General features: G+C 38.9%; 1 pseudogene; it reads left to right on the forward strand.

Annotated features, from left to right (window-relative positions):
* Positions 1 to 25,448, forward strand: part of LOC114039836 — a 119,009-nt pseudogene that overhangs the window by 25,244 nt on the left and 68,317 nt on the right.

Raw genomic sequence — 25,448 nt, forward strand, 5'->3', positions numbered from 1 at the left:
GATCATTTGGTGTCCTGACCAAAATTTTATAATCCTTAGTGATTCCTTCCCTCCATCTATCCATTCATTTGCTTGTTCTTTCTAAATTAGAATCCCTTCATCAGTCAGTCATGTATTAAATATTAAGTGCCTGTGTGCCAGTGAGTGTGCCGGGTGCTGGGGATTCCTCTACTTCCCCAGCGCTCACCCATCCTGTCTGTTTGCAGAACAGAGCAGAGCCCTGTGTGGGGTCCTAAGAAAGGAAAGAAACTACTGGGACAACAGGCCCTACCTTCATGGTGTTTACAGAGTGACATGATCAGTGTGTCAGAGTTAGAAAACAAATTTTTCTGTGAGGTTTGTAGAGGAAGGCCTTTGCTTCATGGAGGAAGTGGCACCTGAGTTTCCAGGTTTCTCCTGACTCTGTCCTTCATTCCCACATGAATCAAAAGACATTTGAGTAGTAGTTGTCAGGTCAGAGAAGTCACTCAGGAGGCTTTCTTGAATATCCCTGTTACATGCCTCAGGAAACCAGCGTCCCTACTTATTGATCACTTTAGGTGGGCACTGCTTCCTCTTTATGATCCAGCAGAGAGTCACCAACTACAAATATCTCTTTACCCTGTGACTACAGAAGGGCTTAGAGCAGCGGTTCTCAAAGTGGTTCACAGATCCCTGGGAGTCACAGAGCCCCTTTCAGGGGGTCCATGATATCAAAACAATTTTTGTAAAAACACTAAGATATTGGGGCAGCTAGGTGGCGCAGTGGATAGAGCTCCAGCCTTGAAGTCAGGAGGACCTGAGTTCAAATCTGGCCTCAGACACATGACACTTATAGCTGTGTGACCCTGGGCAAGTCACTTCACCCTGATTGCCTCACCAAAAAGGCAAAAAAACCCCAAAACACTAAGATATTACTTGCCTATTAAAATACTCCGTTTTCTGACTACATACCTGTGTGAAGCCAGATTTTCTTCATATATTTCAACCAAAACAACATATTGCTTCAGATTAAATGCAGAATCAGATAAGAGAATCTAGCTGTCTTCTGTGAAGCTGGACTTTAAAAAAAAAAAAACTATGTAAAGCAATGCCACTTTCCTCACTAATTTTTTTTTGTTTTAGAAAAGTTATTTTTCATAAAAATAATTATTTATGCTAACATGTAATGGGCTTATTGTTGTCTTTAAAATGAATTAATAAATATTTTAAGAATCTGTTTTCATTTCTCATGCAGAAAATATTGATAGATATAACCCACATAAGCAAAAGCTCTCTGGCATCCTTTGTAATTTTGTAAGAGTGTAAAGGGTCCTGAGACCAAAAAATTTAAAAATTGCTGGCAGAAAGTAGAGTGCTAGACGTGAAGTAAGGACTCACTGGTTTAAAGGCCACCCCCTGGACTCCCAGCTGTGTGACCTCGGGTAAATCCCTTAACCTTGTGGATCCTTAGTCTCCTCACCTGTAAAATGGAAATAATAACATCTGTAATACTACACAGTGTTTTTTGTGGAGTTTAAATGAGATGACTTTATAAAATTCTTTACAAACTTTAAAAGCTCTATTTAAAAGTCAGTTATTATTAATATTATTATACAGAAAAAAAATGTCTTCTGGTGCTGAGTTTCTTCCTTATTCTGTGGAGCACACAAAGCTGCTTCTTCCTCATAAGACCCAAAGTACCTCTCTAGGAAAAGAACCTCCTATCTCTTATGTAGGGTAAACTGTTCAGGGGTCCTTTTTCCCATCACAGAATCTCAGAAGGCATCTAGTATAATCTCAACCTTAACAGGAATCACTTCAACATGATCTCAGCCTTCACTTGAAGGCCTCCAGTGATAAAAAGCCCACAACCCCTTGAGGATTCTCATCTCTTCTTGGGCCTGTTCTAAGTACTACAGAAAAAAAATCCTTATATCAAGCTGAAATATGCCTCTTTGTAGCTTCCATCCATTGCTTCTAATCCTACCCTATGACTCTAATAGTCATCATGTGATGGCTTTCTCAATACTTGAAGACAGGAGTCATTAATCTTGAGATTTGCCCAACCTGGTCATCCTCCCAGAGACACAGTCCATTGTCTCGATGTGTTTCCTAAAATGTGGCACACAGCACTGAACATAATTTACATGACTATCACCTCCCTAATTCAAAGTACTACTATGCTTTTAATGGAAGCTAATATTCTTGTACGAGATTTTGTCCTTTGCCTTATAGAAGTCCAGATATACTATGGCTATAGCATTCTCCTGTTCTACCAATTTATTGACCATGTATGTGTGACACTTGTTTTTGATTAAACTGTGCTGGCTCATGGAAAACAGTTCTTCCCTTTAAGTAACAATAAATCACCTTTTAAATAATACTTTGTAATATTTCTCCAGAAATTGGCATCATACTTACAAGCATGACTTAAAGTTATCCTTCTTCCAAATTTTGCAGTTGGAGTTATTTATCCATCTCTACCCCATAACATGTAATGTGGTATGGTGAAAAATTTTTGCACTTGAAGGGCATAGTCAAGATGGCAGAGTAGCAAAAGAAATACAGCCACCTTCCTCCCCTTCCCCCAAACGGCCTCCAAATAGATGGAATAAATGCACCAGACTGATTATTTTTCTTTTTTCTTTTTTTTTTTTTTTTAGTGAGGCAATCGAGGTTAAGTGACTTGCCCAGGGTCACACAGCTAGGAAGTGTCAAGTGTCTGAGGCCAGATTTGAACTCAGGTCCTCCTGACTACAAGGCTAGAGCTCTATCCACTGCACCACTTAGCTGCCCCCAGACTCATTCTTGATTGGGAAATCCAAAGGGAAAAAATAGTCATTTGTCCATCCCAGATCGGCATTGGGAGACAAACTGAAAGGTCTATGGACATGAGGGAGTGGGTTTGACTGTGAGTGTGCTGTGGAACATTCCTGCACCCAGGTGCTGAGCTGAAGGGCAAGATGAGGTCCTAAACCCACACTTGGGTGCAACATTTTGCAGGATATAGGAATAGGTGGACCCTAGCAGCTTGTGACCCACTATCCAGTTCCAGGTCACAGATCCAGGCTGGATTAAGGAAGGGACCTGAGCTGATGGTGAGAAGTGGTTGCAGACCCTATCCCTTGTACCAAGTAAGAAGAAATTTAGAAGGGGCAACAAAAGGGTGGCTGTGACCTCAGGAACAGAGTATCAGCTGATTCCTAGTTTCTAGCCCTATCTAAAGCCTGCAAAGGAATAACGAGGGCACAAATCCCAGACCAAAAGGAAGCCTGCATTTCTGTCACTCTGAACCAACAGAACTTTCCACCCAGTTGATAGTAGCTGAGTCTAGCAGTAGTCTGCTGTTGTTCAAATATAAGCCCAGGTCAAGAACTTTTAGAATCAGACTTTGCCCTGGATCAGACCAGTCCATGAGCACATAGAGATCCCCAGCTTGAGATATTCCTGCAGTCCTAGAATAACAAAACTCAGTATCCCCAAGAAAGCAGCCAGAGGACCAGCCTAGACCTTCCCCACAGAAACACACAGAACCTTTGGACAGAAAGTCCAACAGAAAGATTGGAAGAGTAAGCAGAAAAGAATCCCACCATAAAAAGCTATTATGCTGATACAGATAGTGAAGACACAAACCCAGAAGACGAAAATTATTCCAAAATATCCATAGGCAAAGGCTCAAAGTACAACACAGCTTGGGTACAAATTGAGTCAGAATTCTTGGAAGAGATGAAGTAAGAGTTTTTTGGGGTTTTTTTTTTTAAGTTAAAAAAATGTTTTTATAAATGAAATTGAGTGCTGCTGGGGGAAAAATTGGAAAAGAAATAAGAACTATGGAAGAAAGAATTGGAAAGGGAATTAAAAGCTTGGCACTAAAAGTACAAAACCTTACCCAAGCAACAAACTCCCTAAAAATTAGAATGGCTCAAATAGAAACCAATGACTGTTATGAGACAATAAGAAATATTAAAACAAAGTCAAAAAATAGAAAAAAATGCAAGATATATCATAGCAAAAACAACTGACCTAGAAAAGAGATTGAGGAGAAAAAAATTTAGCATCATGGTACTTATGCATGACCAAAAAAAGAAGTTAGAAATCATGTTTTAAACAATCGTAAAACAAAACTGTCCATATCTTATAGAACCAGAAGACAAAGTGGAAATAGAGTCCATTGGACACTGCCTGAAAGGAACCCAAAGTGAAGATTCCCAGAAACATCATAGCCAGAATCCAGAGCTTCCAGATCACAGGAAAAAAACAAAACAAAACAAAAAACACTTCAAGCAGCCAGTAGGAAAGAATTTAGCAGTATGACTTTGGGAAAGGAATCACAATCAAAATCACACAATTTAGCAACCACCAACTGTAAAGAAACCAAGCTTGGACTATGATAATCCAGAAGACAAAGGATATAGGCATATAGCCAAGAATAACTTGGGGGGGGGGGGGGGAGCATTTATATAGTGCCTACTATGTACCAGGCACTGTACTAAGCACTATTTTTTACAAATCACTCATTTGATCCTCACAGCAAGCCTGCAAGAAAGGCACTATTATCCCTATTTTACAGTTGAGGAAATTGAGGCAAACAGGTTAAATGACTTGCTCAGTGTCCCAAAGGTAGTAAGTATCTGAAGCTAGATATGAACATAGGTATTCCTGACTCCAGACCCATCACTATCTACTGTTCCATCAGCTGCCTCAGCAAAATTGAGTATGAGCCTACAAGGGGAGAATGGGTTATTAATGAAATAGAGGTTTTTCCCAAAATTCCTGATTGAAAGACCAGAGCTGCATAGAAACTTTGAAGCTCAAACACAGGAGTTAAGACAAGCATAAAAAAGTAAACACAAACTAACATGAAGTAAACAAGAGTAAATTGCTGGGGGCAGCTAGGTGGTACAGTGGATAGAGCACCAGCCGTGGAGTCAGGAGGACCTGAGTTCAAATGTGATCTCAGACACTTGACACTTCTAGCTGTGTGACCCTGGGCAAGTCACTTAACCCTGATTGCCTCACCAAAAAGCAAAAAAAAAAAAAAAGTAAACTGCTTGCATTCATGTCAGGAGATGATACATGTGTCCTCTCTGAACCTTATCTTCTGTCATCACATAGAGTGTTTTATTGGACAGAAGGCCTGCAAGTGATTCTCTTAGGTCTTGATATTTTAAAAGAATGTCTTTAGTAAATTTAATTAAGGCAGACTGAGGTACGTGCTCCAAGCAAAATCCGTTTATTAACAGTGACGTATAACTTTAAACAAAGTGGGTCAAACTAGCCACCTTAGTAAAGCCAGCAACCCTAATGAGAACAGGGAGACCCTCGTTACTGACACATAAGAAAGAAGAGGACTTTGGTAGTCATGGAACATTACAATTGGCTATAATAAGAAAAATGGACTGGCATTCAGGTGAGGCTAATCACGCCCTTCTCTGACAATTAAGGAATGTTCATTGTTTTATAAGACCCATCTCCATCTTGTAATCTTTGCTAGGGGATCAAAACTACCAGACTTGCTGTCTCCTCAGAAGAGAGAAAATCTCTCCTAATTTCACAGAGACTTGCAAGGACAGAGGATATCTTTTGGAGATGGTAACTTGTGGGGCTTGGAAGTATCCCAGGGGCTACCAGTATAAAAGATAACTTCTGTCTTAATTATATTGTTAAACTAACTGAGGGAAAATTAAATTCCTGAGCTCAACTCAAGGATAGAGCAAGCATAAGGCTTTAGGCAGATACAGACTCAATTATAAAATCAGTACAGCATAAACTCACTTACTTTGTAGAATCAATACAGAAGAAACTAGAGATGATATTAATTTTGATTGTTTTCAAGAAGAATGGAAAAAGTGAGACAGGAATGCATGGGGTGAGGTTGGAAGAAAGGTTAGGGGAAATTATTTCACATAATTGAGATAGTTTCTACAAACAAGGAGGAAGGGGTGGAGGGGAGTAGCTGACACTTGAACATCACTTTCATCTAAACTGGTCAAAGGAGGAAAGAAAACACAATTGGGAACAGAAATACATTTCATATTCCACTCAATAAGAAAATAGGGAAAGGGGATTAGGGAGGGATTAGTCCTAAGCAAAACAAACTCTAAGGATATTCAAAAATATATAGCTCTTTGTGAAGTAGCAAAGAATGGAAATTTGACGGGAGTGCCATCAACTGGGGAACACTATTATGCTGTAAGAAGTCATGAAGGACGGGCAACTAGGTGGCAAAGTGGATAGAGCACCAGCCCTGGAGTCAGGAGGACCTGAGTTCAAATCTGGCCTCAAGACACATAAAACACTAGCTTTGTGACCTTAGGCAAGTCAACCCCAATTGACTTACCCCCCCCCCAAAAAAAAGTAATGAAGGAAATGGTTTCACAGAAACTTGGGATGACTTTTATGTACTGGTGTAGAGCGAAGTGAACAGGACCAAGAGAACAATTTATAAAATAACATCAGCAAAGGCAAACTTTGAAAGAATTAGGAACTCTTATCAGTGACCAACCACAGTTCCAGAGAACTAATAATGAAACATGCTACCCACCTTCTGATAGAGAGGTGAAGGACTTGGAGTGCAGAATAGGATAGAAAGACAGAAATACACACACACAGGTACATAAGTTTCTTTTAGACATGGCCAATGCAGAAATTTGTTTTGCTTAACTGTACATATTTGTATCAAGGTCGGTTTGTTTTCATTCTCATTTTAAGGGTTGGGAAATGTGGATTTTTACTGATTGAAAAAAAAAGTTTAAAAATAAAATGTATTTAGAATTGGGAAATCTAGGCTCTGATCTCAGTTCTGATTACCGCTGATTGTATGACTATGGGCAAAGTGACAACCTCAGCCTCAATTTGAAGCATCTCATAAATGTGAGTTCTTTATAGTTGCTCAGAGGCTACAGACATATGTTCTTTCACTAGGGTCAGATGACTTGAACTTGCTGAAGGCAGGTAAGAACTAGTTTCTCCTCACTTATCTTTCAGATAGGTTTCAACTCTTTGTTAACCATTTTTGTACTATATTTTCCAATCTACAAGTCATTCTCCTTTGTAGGGAAAAGAGAAGCAGAAGCAGAGATAAGTAGTTCTGTCTTCTTGCAGTTGTTCATTACTATCACCATCCCATCCAGAACACTAATCCTGTCCCATCTTTGATATCCCTGTGGAGCCGATGTAGTTTAAAAAGCCCATTTTGTTGTACTTAGTATCTGTCCCTAGCCTCTGCTCATTCTGGCGTCCTTATGGGACCATGCCACCTTTTTGTATTCTTAATCAGTTAACTGCCTTTACTTCCAACTTTTAGATTTATCTTTTCAAAAACTAGAGTTGGTCAGTATATTCCCTGATTAGCTACATCAGAGCCTTTAGACTGTTATCTTTTGTCCTTCACAATGGAATTATTTGTCATCAGAATTTAGTTCTTCATTTCTCTCTGCACTTTTTAAAATCCATATCCAGTCCTATGATTTCCTTATCCCCTATTTCCCAAACTTGTTTGAGAGACATATACCTCTATATTCAGTGCAAACATTTTTACCATTATACATTTCATTTTGCACTTCTCATACATAAATACAGATGACATACACACATACTGAATGTATATCTGTCTGTATGTTTATGAATGGTATATACCTTATGCCATAAGGTACACTTTCCTCTAATTCTCTTCAACAATTCCATTAAATATGTCACCTCCTCCCCTATCCCCAGGTCAAGGAGTGGGACTGCAACATGAATGTATTGTTTCAGGTGTTGGTGACTTTCACGGATGTGACTGTAAATTTCACCCATGAGGAATGGAGTCTTCTAAACCCTGCACAAAGAGGCCTTTACAAGGATGTGATGCTAGAGAATTATGAGAACGTAGTCTCACTGGGTAAGGTCTCTCCCCAATCAGATCTGAGGTTTTTACCTTCTACCTTTATGGATGAATATAGACTATGGAAGGCTCATTTGATTTGGAGTTCATTCTCTAGCATCAGAAATTCCCAATTACATCTGAATTCAGACAGGAAATTTGTCTTCCCCTGCTCCCACCACCACCTCAGGCCTGGTCTTGCTGGGTAAGGAATGGGCATCTTCCTTAATTCTTCCCTGAGATTGCACCTCTTCCTCTAAATTCTCTTTAGGAACTCCAGGCCCAGGACCCTAAGGTCTGTTCTGGATATTTGCCTAGACTGGTCCAGCCTGTTACGGCCTCTCTGGATGTTATCTTTCTTATCCCTTCTGTCCCTTGCAGGGGCTGAGGCTGAGCTTGGGACAGCTCTTTGTACCAGACAAACCACCAGGCCCTGTTTCCTTCCTCACAAACAGGGTTTCCAGTGTGTGAACCTGAGGTAATATCCTATTTGGAGCAAGGGGAAGAGGCATGGGTCTTGGACATGCAAGAAGCTGAGGAGAGAGAGATCATGAGAGGAGACTGCTCAGGTGAGTGAATAAGAAATTTTTAGTCATTAAACACATTTATTTTGATGCTCCTACATGAAAGAAATCTGGGGATTTTAGGGGACTACAAGCTCGATTTGAATCAGTATGCTGAGAATCCAACTAAAGAATACTAATGTATTCTTAAGCTACATTAATAGAAGAATGGTATAAACAATAAGGATGATATTAGTTATGTCCTTACACTAGTCAGACCACATATTGAATATTATGTTTAGGTCTGGGAATCATATTCCACAAATCATGCTGACAAATAAAAGCATTTAGAAGAAGAGTGACCAGGAAGAGGAGACCAGGACATATGAGAAGTGGTGGAACAGGGGGTGTTTATCCTGGAGAAGAGACTTGGAGGAGACATAATAGCTGTGTGTATACATTTGAAGGGCTGTTTATCAGGAGAAGGAGTAGATTTGTTCTGCCTGGTCCTATAGGGCAAAATAAGGAGCAATTAGAAATTTCAGGGAGAGAGATTTTGTTTTCAATTAAGGGGGAATATTTCCTAACAGATCCCTCCAAAATTGGAATGGCCTCTCTCTAGTGTTAAACAATTCTCCTTCACGGAGAGAAGACCAATTTTAGAGAATGTTGTAAAGGAGAAACCTGTTTCAGATATACGTTTGACTAGATGACCACCACTGAAACTCTGAGAGTTGGGAGCTTGCCCAACTTGCTTGTGTAGCCCCAGGTGCAGGCCAAGTGAGTCCATGAAAATGGCTAATATTTATTGTAGTATTGTAGTATTTATGTATTGTAGTATTGTAGTATTTATGTATTTCTTAACCATTTTACATGTAGAAAACTATGCTACTACTTTATATTAGATTCCTGTCTTTTGTATGTGATGAAATTTTTGAGCTTTGTATCCCTAACTCCATTTTCCTAAATAAGCTCTCTAGTTTTTACTGCTGAATTTTGTATAGCAAGGTGCTTTTGGGGAATATAAATGTTGTATTTTAGCAGAATTGGCATGTATATACAAACAAGATATATACAGAACAAACTGGAGGTAATCTTGAAAAGAAAACACTAGCATTACAAGGGGACTGGACAAGCACCTTACAAGAAGTAGGATTTTAGCTGAGACTTGAAGGAACTCAGGAAAGTCAGTAAGCAGAGATGAGGAGAGAGAGCATTCCAGACATAGGAGACAGCCAGTAAAAATGCCTAGAATTCAGAGATGGAGGATTTCAAGGAACAGAAAGGGGGCCAATGTTCACTTTATTGCAGTTGGAAGGGGGAATAAGGTGTAAGAACACTATAAAAGTAGGAAGGGGCCAGATTGTGAAGGTCTTTAAAAGGCAAACATGATTGCAGTTTGATCCTGGAGGTAATATGGAACCACTGCATTTAAGGGGGGAGGTGGGGCAGGAAGGAGCAGGGTGCAATGGTCAGACTTGCATTTTAGAAAGATCACTTTGATAGCTGAATGGAGAATAGACTTGAGTTGGGAGAGATTTGAGACAAGGAAACCAACCAGCAGTTTCCTGCAGGAGTCCCAATAGGAGGTAATAAGTGCATGCTCTAGGATGGCCGCAGTGTCAGAGGAGAGAGAAGGTGGTATACACAAGAAGTGTTACAAAGGTAAAACTGACAGACCTTGGCAACAGATTGCATATGGCCAGAGGAAAGCAGGGAATGTGGTATGGTGAGGGGGTGTTGAGAGTGGGGAATCAAAGATGACACCTAGTTCATAAGCCTAAGCGGCAGGGAGCATGGTAGTGCCTTCAGAAGACATAGGGAATTTAGAAGTGGGGAGGGTTCAGGGGGAAAAATAATGAGTTCAGTTTTGGACACGTTTAGTTTAAGATGTCTGCAGATACAAAATATCCAATACAGATACAAGGCTGGAAGTCAGCAGAAAGGTTAGGGTTGTATAAATCAATCAGAGAATCACCTGCATATAAATGATATTGAAATCCATAACAGCTGATGAGATCAAGTGGAATAATATAGAGGGAGAAGAGAGACAAAACCTTGGGGCACACCCATGATTGGCAGGCATGACCTGAATGAAGATCCAGTAAAGAAGGCTGAGGAATGGTCAGACAGGTAGAAAGAATACCAGAGAGCACAATGTCATGAAAAGCTAGAGGGAAGAGGGTGATCAAGAAGGATGAAGGTTGAGAAGAGGCTATTAGTTGACAGTGGAGATAACTGATAACTTTGAAGAGAGGAGTTTCTGTTGTAAGATGAGGTTGGAAGCCAGATAGAAGAAGTGTTAAAAGAGAATGAGGTGATAAGTGGAAGCACCAATTTTAGATAGATTTCTTAAAGAGGTTAGCTACAAAAGGGAGGAGAGATGTAGGATGATAATGGGGCTGTCAGATCAAGTGAGGTTTTTTTAAGGATGATGGAGACATGGGCATGTTTATAGGCATCAGAGAAGCAACGAGTAGACAGGGAGAGACTGGAGATCAATGAGAGACTAAGGATGATAGAGGGGGCAATCTGCTGGAGAAAATGGAATTACTTATGAATATAGAGGTCACCTTGGTAAGACAGGCCACCTCTTCACGTAAGACAGGGGTGAAGGAGGAGAAGGTCACAGAATACATCTGAGTGATGTGAGATGAGGAACAGGGGTGAAGAGAGAGCTCTTGATGGCTTCAGTTTTTTCAGTGAAATATAAGGCAAGGTTCTCAGCTGAAACAGTGGAGAGGCAGAGAACCATGAGAGTCTTGAGGAAGAATGAGAAGATTTGGAAGAGCTGCTGGGGTGAGTGGGATAGTGAATCAGTTAGGGAGGTGTGACATAACTTTGGACAGAAGCATATAGCACTCCTTTAGAAGCCTCTAGGTAGGTTTTTATTGATCCCTTAATTAACACTTTTTGAATTAGGACTTTAAATGGTTTGATAACCATTATACTATCATCAGCTGACTAGCAGCCTGACCACATGTATATCATTAGACTGTTAAAAAGCCTTGATAAGTGTCTACAGTATTTCTCTGATGTTTACTGATCTGGTAATTATTTTCAAAAGAAGAAAGAAAAAAAAAGGATTAATCTAGTGTGCATAGAATCATATACTTCTTGATTTGAAAAGAACTTCACAGAGACCAATTACCTAACCTATGAATTTCATTTTAAAGAATATCCTTTATAACAGTAATCCTGAGACAGTCCTTTAAAAAAAAAATACCTCCAGTTATAGCCTCCAGTCAGTAAATCCTGTAGCAGTACATTGATTGGATAGCCCTAATTTTTTAAAAGTTGTGCCTTATAAATATGCCTAAATCCACTTTCCTGTCCCATTGGTCCTACTTCTCACCTGGATTTGCAAAACTAATCTGATCTTTTGTCTGTATAACTTCAAATACTTGTAGCTATCATGTTCCTTTTAAGATTTCACTAAAATGACCCCAGTTCCTGTTACTGTTATTCATATGACATGATTTGGAGTCACTTTACCACACTAGTCAGCCTGTGCCAGACACAGTCATATTTGTTAATGTCCCTCTTATAATGTGCCCAGAATTTAATACAGTCTTCCACATATGGCCTAAGTACTTGATATGTAAATTTGGACACATGCCCTTTAACCTCTATGGGCCTTCATTGCTTTTTCAGTAAATGAGGAGGGGTTGAACTAGTTGATATCTAAGAGCCTACTCATCTTATTACTCCCCCTTCCATATTTATTGTTTTTAATATTCCTACTTATTCCCAGTTCCCATCTTGGCTAGTCCTCCATCTGGTCACTCTTCCTATCTACTCCAGTAGGACTACACTGTCCCCAGTAACCTCCTGAGGTTGATACTGATATTTATTAATACTAGTGACACTTTCATGGGAAACATCTGTGTTCTGAAGATTGTCTTTTTTTCCACCCCCTCTATTCCTTTCCCTCGGAATAGAGAACAAGTAACATTTGTGGTTTTTTTATTCCTTGTTTCAGATTGTGAGACCAGGACTGAGAATAAAGAGCTGTTGCTAAAGCAGGAAATTTCTGAAGAAGTGGAATCCCAGAATATGATACTAGAAAGACTCATGGGGGATATTCCCCATGGACCCAAATTTAGAGAAGCCTGTGAATCTGATGACAGGTCAAAGGATGGTTTGCAGCGTTCTACAGGTAAATTCCTTTCTCAGAAGAGACATTTGAGGTCAGTGGTAGGGATGGATCAAAATTCATCTGAAGGAGAGAAAGACCAGAAATGTTATGAATTTGGAAGAAACCTCAGTCTGAACTCTAACCCTGTTAGAATTTCCTCAAGAGAGAAACCCCAGCAGTGTGATAACATGGGCCAAAGATCCATACAGAATTCAGACCTAATTATACATCAGAAAAACCATACAGAAGAGAAATCCTATAAACCTAAAATATACAGAAAATCCTTAAGGCAGAGTTCATCCTATGTTAAACGTCAGAGAAAGCGCACAGAAAAAGTTTATAAATGTAATGAATGTGGGAAAGCCTTCAAACAGAGTTCAAGCCTCATTAGACACCAGAGGATTCACACAGGAGAAAAACCCTATGAATGTAATGAATGTGGGAAAACATTCATTGCATCCTCAAACCTTATTCAGCATCAGAGGGTTCATACTGGAGAAAAACCATATGAGTGTAATGATTGTGGGAAAGCCTTCAGCCAGGGGTCAAGCCTAATTCGCCATCAGAGAATTCACACTGGAGAAAAACCATATGAGTGTAGTGAATGTGGGAAAGCTTTTAATGTCTCCTCAAACCTAATTCAACATCAGAAAATTCACACTGGAGAGAAACCCTATTCATGTAAGGAATGTGGAAAAACTTTCATCCTAAATTCTTATCTTATTAATCATCAGAGAGTTCACAGTGGAGACAAGTCCTTTGAGTGTAATGAATGTGGGAAAGCCTTCAGTGATCGCACATCTCTTATTTACCACCAGAGAATTCATACTGGGGAGAAACCCTATGAGTGTAACAAATGTGGGAAAGCCTTTAGTCTGAGTTCAGGCCTCATTAAACATTTAAGAATTCATACAGGAGAAAAACCTTATGAGTGTTATGAATGTGGGAAAATCTTTAGGGCATATTCAAATCTTATTCAACATCAGAGAATTCACACAGGAGAGAAACCTTATGAATGTAAAGAATGTGGAAAGACTTTCATTCTGAGCTCATACCTCATTAGACATCAGAAAATTCATATCTCATGAATGTAGTAAATGTGGAGAAAAACTTGTATAAGGGCATCTAGCATTCAAGATCAGAATTCTTGCTGGAAACAAAGCATGGGGATTAATGATTGTGGTACAGTCTTTGTCCAGCACTCCAGCTTTATTCACTATCACAGGAGAGAAACCTTGTGACAGCTCTTTCAAGTCAAAATTTTAGTTTGTCAAATTCTCTTCTAAAGGTGATATTCTTGCCTCTCAAAACACTGTTCACATCATTGATTTATGCTCCACCAGTGGCAATATGGTAGCAGCCACCTGAACTTAAAAATAAGGTGAATGATTTACCTGACCATTCAAAGAATACTCCTCTGCTCAAGCTGCTACTCATTCCTGCACCTAGGGCAGTGTATTGCACATAGTAGGCATTTGATAAATGTGTTGAATTTTGCTTAATCAAAGTTAACCTCCAAACTATCTTATATCAGAAATGTTTGTCTTTATTAACTCAGTTAAATTAACTTTAAGCAAATATTTCATTTTAATTTGGTAAGAATTTAGAGAAAACATTATAAAAATTTTTTTTATTATTATTATGGATCTGACAAAGCATCAAGAAACACGAACATTTCCTTATAAAAGGTAAAGAAAAAGAAGATTGTATATGATACCTTGAATCTCTGATGAAGACAGCTTGTTTTTTAAAGTACATATTAAATTTTACATGTTATTTCTAACACTATCCTGTCTGTGTCCCCTTCTGAACTTCCTTCTATTTTCTTATATGTAATTTTTAAATGTTTCATTAACTCTTCATAGTTTTTGAAATCTCCATCAATTCACCCTCCACTCACTTCACATTTCTCTCCCTCCAAAAAAAGTAAAAACTCTTCCTTATAACAAATAGATGTAGTCAGAAAAACCAAATCCGCACATTCGCTGTGTCTGTCTAGAAATATGTCATTCTGTGCCTCTAGTCCGTTGCCTCTCTGCCAAGAGGTGCACTCTTCTAGTCATGATTGGTCATTGTATTAGTCATAGTTCTTAAGTCTTTTAGTTACCTTTCTTTACAATGTTGTAGTCATTGTATTAATGGTTCTCCTGATTATGTTCACTTCACTCAGCATTAGTTCACAAAAGCCCTCTCAGGTTTCTCTGATCCTTTCATTATTTCTCATGGCACAATAATATTCCATTACATTCATATACCATAATTTGTTCAGCCATATCCCAATTGAGTGGCATCCCCTTAGTTTCCAGTTCTTTGTTATAAAACTGCCGTAGAATTTTTTGTACAGATGAGTACTTTTCCTCTTTCTTTGATCTTCATTGGGTATAGGCTTAGTAGTGGTATCACTGGGTCAGAGTTTAAAGGCCACAGTTTAGTTAACTTTTTAGTATAGTTCCAAATTGCTTTTCAAAATGGTTTGAACCACTTACCAGGCCACCAATGGTGCATTAGTGTGCCTTTCCAACCAGAGACACTCCAACATTTGTCCTCTTCCTTTTCCATCATTGTCAATCTAAGCATTTTACCTTGGGATTATTGATAGTGTGCTAGAGGAACTTTTTTAAACAACCAGATTCTGGGTTATACAATTAGGTACCTCTCTTCATTCTCTCTCATTTTCATTCTTAGTCCTGTCCCTCTTTGCCCCTTAACTCAGCTTTAAAGAGTGATACTAGGCCACTTTTAAATTACATATTCTAATGAAAGCAGCTTTTTGTATGCTTAAATGTTCTAATTGTGGTGAAAATACCTTTCTGTTTTAAGGAATATGGCTCGCTTCTTTGAAATAGTTTGTTTTGAAGCCTTTGCTGGTAATGACAAAGATGTCACAGCTATTTTTCTTTATTGGAGTAGCCTTTCCTAGCTTTCCATTTCTGTTGCTCTCATTTGACATCACAGCCAAAGCAGTTTGTCTTAGCCTCCAGACTTCCTTCCATAGTGTCTCCTTTCAGCCATCAGAGGATGACCAGATAGAAAGGAAGATTTTTTTTTTAAAAAAAGAGGTTCTATCTCTTCCTTTCTCCCCATGAGGAAGAAGGAAGAGAAAGATACAACCTCTTGATGGCAGGAACATAGACTCTTATGACCTGCCTCTTTAAACAGTACATGGTCTTTCCTGTTTTCCTTTTAAAAGAAGATTACTGTGCTCCTGCTTCCTGCCTTCTAACTGGATGTAGTTTAATTTACATTCCAGGTAGATACTGATGCTTGTGCCGCTATGTATTTTATATCCTTGTCATTTGTTCTATGTAGATGAAGTACCTGGCACTTAATTGGTTAATTCATGAGACTGATGTGGATTTTTGTGCTAAAAGTGTTCTCATTCATTAAAAATAATAATTTGTTTTTCAAATAGGCTCCATTCTCTTTTCCAAATTCATTACCCTTAATTTCACTTAGAAATACTTAATGTAAATTTGTTTCCAACAACAGCAAACACTTATTAGCAGCTTCAATGTGGGCTACACTACTCCCAGGGCTCATGGCCACAAGCTGCCTTTCTGGGTGGGTGAGATTTAAGGGGGGGCAGCATAGACTACATCCAAATTCTCCTTTAGTTCCAATGATCACCAAGGCTAGAGAAAATTATGGCTTCTGAATGAACTGAAGGACAAAGTACAAAACCCATTCTATGCTAAAAATCCATCAAAGTATAGGTATACAGGGACCTTTTTAAAAAATATGTTATCTAAAACCAAAAACAAATTTCATATGCAATGGGGATACACTAGAAAGTATCCCTATAAATACAAGAACAAAGCAAGGATGCCCATTCTCTCCACTATTATATATTTCTAGAAATGCTAACAATAAGGTGAACAAAGAAATTAAAGCCATAAAGATAGATAAAGAGGAAGTAAAATTATCCTTATTTGTTAATGACAGCAAATCCTAAGGAATCAGCAAAGATACTAACTGGGACAATATAAACCCTCAAAAAGCAATAGCTTTTCTATAATAATAACCAAAAATACAGAAAAGGAAATCTCATTCCAAGTAACTATGAAATAGATAAAATACCTGGGAAGTAGTCTACTAAAGCATACAAAATACTTATATATTTTTAATTAAGAAGTTTCTTAAAGAAATGAACAACTTTAGAAATTAGAGGAATATTCAGTGCTCCTGTCTGGATCATGCCAGTATAATAAAAGGGACAATACTACTAAAGTTAATTTATACTTTTAATGCTACAGCAAGTTATCAAAAATACTTAATAAAAACTGATCAAATTAATTTGGAAAAATGAAATTATGGGAAAAAATAAAAAAGAGGTAGGGACAAAGGAAGAATAGCACTTCTAGACCTCAAACTAAATTAGAAAGCAGCAGTCATCAAAACCCTCTTATACCGGTTAAAAAAAAATAAATGGAACAGAACAGACTATGGAGAATCTGAAAAAATGGAGCTAAATAGACCAAAAAAATTTAGGGGAAAAAAAATTTCCTATTTGATAAAAATTGAGAAAACTGTGGAGCAGTCTGGCAGAAATTAAGCTTAGGCCAACACTACGCCATATTCTATAACACAATCTAATTCCATATGTGACCTTAACATTAAAGATCATACTATTTTAAAAACTTATAAGAAATGCAGATTATATACAGATTATGTACATTTCACTGCTATAGGCAGGAAATGTATTCAACCAAATAAAAGATACATGAAATTACAAAAGATAAAATAGATAACTGATTACACGAAACTGAAAAGCTGCACAAACAAAATCAGTGTGCCTAGAATAAGAACAGAAGTGGTCGAATGGAGGAAAAAACTTTTGTATAAAAAAGTTGTCTGATAAAAATTTGGCATCCAAGATACATAAAAAATTTATACACACACACACACACACACACACTGTCCCAAAAGTCTTAGTGCCATTTTGAGCTTATTACTTGGGCAATGGCTAAACAAACTGTGGTACATGAATGTAACAATGTCAGTGTGCTGGTAGAAATTACAAAAACAGAGAAGCATGGAAAGATCTACATAAACTGATGTACAGTGAAGTTAAGTAGAGGCAAAAAAACTACACAATGACAATGAAAATGGAAAGGAAAAAGCACAAACCAAAGTTGAATGTTGCAAAATTACAAGTACTAGAATGAAAGAAGAGATAATAAAGATACCTCTATCCCATACCCCTTGCAGTAGTTCGAGGTTCATGAATGGAGTACATTGCACATATTTTCATGCTTTTTCAGTGCATGAATCAATTATGCTTTGTCATTTAAAAAACATTTTTATATGGAACAGCTTTGTGAGAGGGAGAGAAATACTAGGGAAAATTCTGATGATGTAAAAAAATGACATCAATAAAAACATTTTTTAAAAAATTAAACCTAGGAATCAGACACTAGGACTAAAGTGTTAACATTCACCAAGGAATGTGGACCCCAACCAGATCGAAATATAATTGGGAAATATTTAACAAAATAAATAAAAATACAACAAAACATTAATAGGTGGTTTTCTAAGTCAATATGCTGCCCGCAGGGATCCTCATGTACATTTGAATTTTATACCACTGCTCTGGGATATTTTTATCTTTTTTTTTGTTTGTCCTTTTTCTTTATTTAGTTTTAGTTTTCAACATTTACTTTTATAAGATTTTGAGTTCTAAATTCTTCCCCTCCCCCTTCCTCAAGACAGCATGTAATCTGATATAGGCTATACATGTATAATCATTAAACATTTCCACATTAGTCATGTTGTGAAGAAGAATCAGAACCAAAGAGAAAAACCATAAGAAAGAAAAGAAAAAAAGAGAAAATAGTATGCTTTGATGCTTTGATCTGCATTCAGACTCCATAGTTCTTTGGATGTGGATAGCATTTTCTTGCATGAGTCTTTTGGAATTGTCTTAGATCCTTGCATTGCTGAGAAGAGCCAAGTCTATCAAAGTTGGTCATTACACAATGTTTCTGTTACTGAAAACTTCATCTCAACATTCATCTTAACCTTTTCTTGTGGCTTCGACTACTTTGGTAATCTGAACACCTTCAGACCCCATCTCAGAATGTTTTTTCAGTGCATAGAAGTAAAATACATAAGATTACCAAAGGTTAGCAAAAATAAAGGCAGCCAGCACAGTGATACATGCCTGTAGTTCCTGCTACTGAGAAGGTTGAGGTTGGTGGAAGGATCACTTGACATCAAGACTTCTGAGCTGTAGCTTGGCTATAGCCAGACCAACTGGACCACACAAAGTCGGCACCAGTGGGTGATTCCCCTGTGGCTGGGACAGGAAGACACTAGGGATCGTGATGCTTAAATTAGGGTGAACTGGTCCAGGTTGGAAACTGATCATGTCAAAGCTTTTTTGTGCCAGGTAGCACTGGCACATCATAACTGGATGCTGCACTTCTAAACTGGGTAAAATGGAGATATCTTGTCTCAAAAAGAAAAGAAAGGTATACAGTTGACCCTCATTATTCACAGATTCTGTATTTGTGAATTCTCCTACTCACCAAAATTTATTTGCAACCCCAAAATCAATACCCATGGCACTTTTACGGTCATGTGTGAAACTGCAAAGTGGCAAAAAAAAAATCTGAGTTGCCCAACGTGCATGGTCCCAACTGAGGCTGTACAAGGTAGTGCTCTTCCTTCTTGTTTCAGCTCATAGTATAAACGTGTCCTTTTCACAGTCTGTTTAATGTCACTCTTTTTTTTGCATTTATGTGCTTTTTGTTGGTGATTTCACTGTTTAAAATGGCTCCCAAGTATAGTGCTGAAGTGTTGTCTAGTTCTCCTAAGCACAAGAAGGCTGTGATGTGCCTATGAGACAATACGGTTTTAGATAAGCTTCCTTCAGGCATGATAGTGCTGTTGGCTGTGAATTCAATGTTAATCAACAGTACAGTACATCCAAAAAAAGGAAATTTGCCAATCTGTACATGAAGCTGCTCTGGAAAGTGCTAAATTGTCATAACTAGATGTTCACAGAAACCTAACCCTGTATTTCCCCTGGAGGTAATAGTTTGATATTTGCTAATTTTGTGTTCCTGGAGACTTTATAGATAATAACTATCACAAATGATAAAAAAAAAATCAACTAATTTTTTTCTCATCCAAGTTCACACAGGATAAGTGGACCTCAGTTTAAGAACCCCTGCACTGTAAGGTTACTTAAATTCATTAAATTACCACTTGCCCTTTTACACACACTTACACTGACCTTTCCTTTTGCAGTCTCTTAAGCATTTAAGGATGTTCTTCTGGCCTTTGAAGTTTGCTGCCCAATATCTTTAGAATTACGAAGGATTCCCTAATCCCAAACTAAAAAGATGCAAATTTCCAGCCTTTCTATTTGGGGTTCAGTAAATTATGAGGTCAGTTAGGGTTGCCAATTAAGGGTAATCATTTTGTTTGTACCCACCAGCTATATTTAAATACCAATACTGTCTATAAAGCACCTTTTAATGCACCATAGCCCTGGGTAAGGGGTAGAAAGATTAAATAAGATGTCCAGACAACCGTGCTGCTAACAATGTAGTAGTCAGTCAGTCAGTCAAATAGCATAAGTGCCTATTATGTGCCAGGCATTGTGCTTCAGCACTGGGGATACAAATAAAAGCAAAAAACAGTCCTCACAATCTAGTGGGGGAGACAACATGCAAACAACTATGTACAAACAAGCTATTAAATACAGGATAAATTGAGGGTAATCTTAGATGGGAGGAACTAAGATTTGGGTTTTTTTTTAGGCAATTGGGGTTAAGTGACTTGCCCAAGGTCACACAGCTAGCGTCTTCGATCAGATTTGAGCTCAGGTCCCCCGACTACAGGGGTGGTACTCTATCCACTAGGCCACCTAGTTGCCCCAAACTAAAATTGGGAGGGGCATCTTGTTCCCTTAAGTTGAAACCAGACAGAGCAGCAGATCAGCACTCTGAGATTTGGGGAGGGTCTCTATTCTGTTATTTGGCAGATTTGTGCCCTTCCAGATCTTTGTACTTTTTTTGTGGGGGGGGGGGGCAAGGCAATTGGGGTTAAGTGACTTCCCTGGGGTCACACAGCTAGTAAGTGTCAAGTGTCTGGTCTGAGACCGGATTTGAACTCAGGTCCTCCTGACTCCAGAGCCAGTGCTTTATCCACTGTGCCACTTAGCTGCCCCCATTGAAGGAAGGCTTCTTATAGAAGGTGGCACATTATCTGAGACTTGAAGGAAATCAGGGAAGGTGGGAGGGAGAGATCAGGAGGGACAGCACAGGAATGAGGGTGGTTAGGGAGAACAGCCAGTGCAAATGCCTGGAGTATCTTGGGGGAGGAACAACAAGGAGGTCAGTGTCAGTGGATTGTAGACTATGTGGAGGAGAGTAAGGAATAAAAGGCTAGAAAGGTATGAAGGGACCAGGTTATGGAGGGCTTTAAAAGCTACACAGAGGACTTCATAGTTCATCCTGGAATTAAAAAGGAGCCTCTGGAGTTTATTGAATAGGGAAGTGACATGGTCAGACCTTCACTTTAGGAAGATCAATTTGACACCTGTTTGGAAGATGGATTAAAGTGGGGAGAGACTTGAGGCAGGTAGTCTAACCATCACGCTATTGCAATAGTTCAAGTGTGAGGTGATGAGAATCTGCATCAGGGGGTGGTACTGTCAGAGGAGAGAAGGGGGAATATACAAGAGATATTACAGAGGTAGAAATGACAGGACTTGACCACTGATTTAATATGGTGGGATGAATGTGTGTATGAGAGAAAGTGAAGAGTGGAGGATGACACTTGGGTTGGGAGCCTTGGTGAATAGGAGAATGATAGTACCCTTGATGATAATAATAAGGAAGTTAGGAAGAGGGAAGGGTTTTGGTGGAAAGATAATGAGTTCACTTTTGGATATGTTGAGTTTAACATATTTATGGGATATACAGTTTGAGAAGTCTAAAAGTAAGTTGCAGATGTGAGACTGAAGGTAGGGAAAGAGGTTAGGGCTGGATAAACAGATCTGAGGGTCATCAGCATAAAGATGGTAATTGAAACCATGGGAAATGATGAGATCACCAAGTGAAATAGTGTAGAGGGAGAAAAAAAGAGGGCCCATGACAAAGCCTTGGGGTCTGCCCCTTTAGGGGACGTGTACTAGGTGTGTGCTTGCTGCTGGACCTAGATGGCTGCTAAGGAGAGTGAAGCTGGTGACTTTGCACAGCCCTCCCTCACTTCAATCTAATTCTCTCTCAAGTCATAACATCGCCTTCCTGATGTCATGGTCCTCTTACAAAATGAAGGACAAACAAGGAACGACTGGGTGAAGACCGAGTAAAGGAGATAGAAGAGCAGACAGGTAGGAGGACAATGAAGAGAGAACAGATTAGGAAAAGAAAGAAAAAAGTATTCAGGTGAAGAGGGTGATTGATAGTGTCAAAGGTTACAGAGAGATCAAGAAAGATGAGAATTGAGAAAAAGCCATTAGATTTGATAAAGGAGAGAGCAATTTTATAGTTCATCCTGGAATTAATAAGGTGCCTGTGGAGTTTGAATAAGCTTGGAAATTTTGGGGGGAAAAAGTCATTAGATTTAGTGAGTAGGAGGCCATTGGTGACCTTAGAGAACAGTGTGGTAGGGACAGAGAAAGTAAGGAGCAAGTAAGTCATGAGTAAATGGAGGAGTCAGGTATGGACAGTTATTTTTTCAAGAAGTTTGTCAATTAAGGGGAGGAGAGAGATGAAACAGTAGTTGGGCTTGAAGGCAGAAGAAGCAAAGGAAGGATTAGAATTGGTGAGGCCTGAGCATACTTGGAAATAGAAGGGAAGGCAAGGGAGAGATTAAAGACTCACAAGAGAGGTGAGTTATGATAGCTGGAACACAGTCCAGGAAGCAGTGGCAGGGAATGAGTTCCAAGGTATGCATGAAGGGTTTAGCTTTTGGGGGGAGTAGGAATACTCCATCTTTCAAGAAAGAATGAGGGAAAAAAAAGAATGAGGGGATAGGTGATAGTGCTGCTAAATCAGGAGAAATGAAGGAAGAGAAGCTTATGTTGTATGATCTCAGTCTTCTTAATGAAAAAGGAGGTAAGTCATCAGCCAGGAGTGTGGGGGAATTTGGGGTAAGAGAAAAAAACTTTGGAATAAGTGGGACATGAGATAAAGTTGATAAGGATAAAGTAGAAAGGTTGTCCAGGAGCAGTGGCAAAGTGCTAGGTGAATCACAGAATCTGGAAGAGTCCCTCAGTAACTATCTAATCCAACCCACACCTGAAAAAGAATTCCCTCTATCCAACACCAGACTTAATGATCATCCTTTGCTTGAACACCTCCAAGGAAGAGGAATCCTCCCAAGGCAATCCATTTCATTTTAGAATAGCTCTCACTATGCAGAAGTTTTTCCTGATATCCCAGCCCAAAGAAGCCTATTTGCTTCTTTATCTCTCTGGCCCATTGCTTCCAACAGAGGTATAATCTCTCTTCCAAATGACAATCCTTCCTTCAAATACTTGAAGGCAACTATCATAAATATTCTATATCTTCTCAAAGTTAAATATCCCTAGTCCTTCCAATTGATCCTCATGAAACCAAGGTCTTTCACTGTCCTCATCACCTTCCTCTGAATTATAATGGTGTCAACAAAGCTGTAACTACCTCAACACATTCCATAATATCTGGTTTTGTAACTCTGTACTCCTTTTTATGATGCATCTAAGGATACATCTTCTATTTGGGGATTTTTGTAATTACAAAATTATGGCCTTCCTCTCTGAAAGAAAATGAATTGTTACTGCTTCCAAGAGAACATAAATAGGCTTATATATACATCTTCACATGTCTGTATTGGTAAATTGAGGCCTTTCCTCCTTAATATTAAGATCCTGAAGTTCTTTTCCTGCATGCTGCTTCTCCCCTCCATTCTAGGTCAGTAGTCAAACACAGAACCTCAAGGAAATGTTATAAGTGATTTAGAGCTAAAAAACTTTGCTTAGAGTTCAGTCCCTACTGATGGTTTATTCTGCTTGATGTATGCAATCTGTTGCCTTATACCCCTAAACTGCTGGTACAATCTCTCCCTATTTCCAAAATTCTAATAATATTCATCTTGGCCCAAATGATTCATTTGAGGACTTTTCTTTTTAGTATCCTAGTTACTATAGATTTCTACATTCTAAGCATAGATAAGAAAGATAAGCCTTCTCATACTACCCTCAATGTTTCCTCAAACCAATCACTACCCCCAGAATCCTGAGAATTAGAAAATTGGGACATTACTGGCATGCATTGGAGATGGTTCCTTCTATGAATAAAAAGAAATATCCAATGAGCCCTCTTCGGTGCTGGTACCCTACCACTTGCCTTCAGTAGTTCTACAACCCCCAGGAGCCATTTGGGAGTTGCTACCATCCCTAACTTGCTGAGTTGAAACCCCAGGTCTTTGTGCTGCCTAGATAGCTGGTGGAGACTCAACTCAAGAGACACCTGAGAAATGTCTTAATTAATCTCCTATCTTCATAAGACCTACTGATTGCAAAAAGTGTTCAATAAAATTCATTAAGATACTCAAGTTCTATGCATATGTCTATTTTCTTTCCCCTGGAGGCATCGTTAGGCTAACTTGAGCCCTACTGCAATGCTCTCTGAGTGACCACAATTCCCCTGCTCTGTCAGCAATCCCAAGACTGGATTAAGCTAACCAGGAGCATTCTCCTATTTATAAAGGCCAGGCACCTTGAACTAGACACTATCTTAATGGCATTTCTCGTTATCTTGTTGTTTTATGGCCCTCTCGTTAAGACACTGTCTTGTTATGATACTCTCTTGTTTTATGGCATTCCCTTGTTTATGCCTAATAGAAATCAGACTTGCTGGGGATACTCTTTTGTTCTATGGGAACTATAATTTTGGCTAACAAAAAGGCAGACATCCTGAAGTCAGGGGTACCTCCTTGCCTTATGGAAGTTGTAATTTTGGCTGACAAAAAACACAGGCACCCTGAGTGAGAGATGGGGAGGAGGGAACACTTCTTTACTCTATGGGTATCTAATCTCCTTCAATGAACGCTTTTTTGAGCTCATTCCAACTGAGCTCCCATGCCTGGATGTATGTGTGCCACCTGCTTTGAGAGAAATAAACACACATACAACCTAATTTAGTTTGTTTTTCTTAGACTGAACTCTGCAGGTTGACAGTATAGAGGTTAATTTATCACTAACCTTATAAAATCATTCTTTTGGAAGGCAATTGCTACTAAAAGTAGGAAGTAATAAGAGAATCTGATAAATTTCAGTTTTTAATTATTTTCTTTAGATCCCCCAAAATAACCCTAACTCATTAGGTATATACCATTGGGGAACTGTCCCATGAAGGCTAGTCCTTGAAGTATGTGCAGATATTCCTTGGCTGGTTCTAGTGCAAGCAACCTTGTACAATCTGGTGGGGTGAGGGAGCTGGTTTAGGGTCATGCATGACTGAGGGGCTGGTATGATATGATGATGAAAAGTTTTCTAACTAGCCTTGAAAAACTGATGACTCAAGGGCTGATGAGTCAGAACTGGATATGCATACAAAAGAAGCAACCCTTTTTTTTTTTTCCTTTGGATCAGATGGGGAAAGGGTTGACCTTTCCACTGACCTCCAATCTTGGGTCTCCATTTGCCTTTCAGACATCTTGAACTGAACATCCAATAGACACCTTAAACTCACTATGTCCAAAACAGAACACATTATCTTTCTCCCTAAGCCCTCCCCTCTCATCCTACCTTCCCTATTACTGTGGAGGGCAATATCACCTTTTCAGTGCCCCAGGCTCACAACCTAGGAATCATCCTGGATTCCTCATTATTTCTCACCCTCCATATCTAATCTGTTATCAAGGCCTGTTGATTTCACCTTTACAACATCTCTCAATATGCCCCTTTCTTTCCTCTGATACAACCACCACTCTGGTGCAGGCCCTCATCAACTCATGCCTGGATTACTGACATAGCTGCTGGTGG

This window comes from Vombatus ursinus, unplaced genomic scaffold, assembly GCF_900497805.2.
Source record: "Vombatus ursinus unplaced genomic scaffold, bare-nosed wombat genome assembly UNPS02012319.1, whole genome shotgun sequence".
NCBI classification, from domain to species: domain Eukaryota; kingdom Metazoa; phylum Chordata; class Mammalia; order Diprotodontia; family Vombatidae; genus Vombatus; species Vombatus ursinus.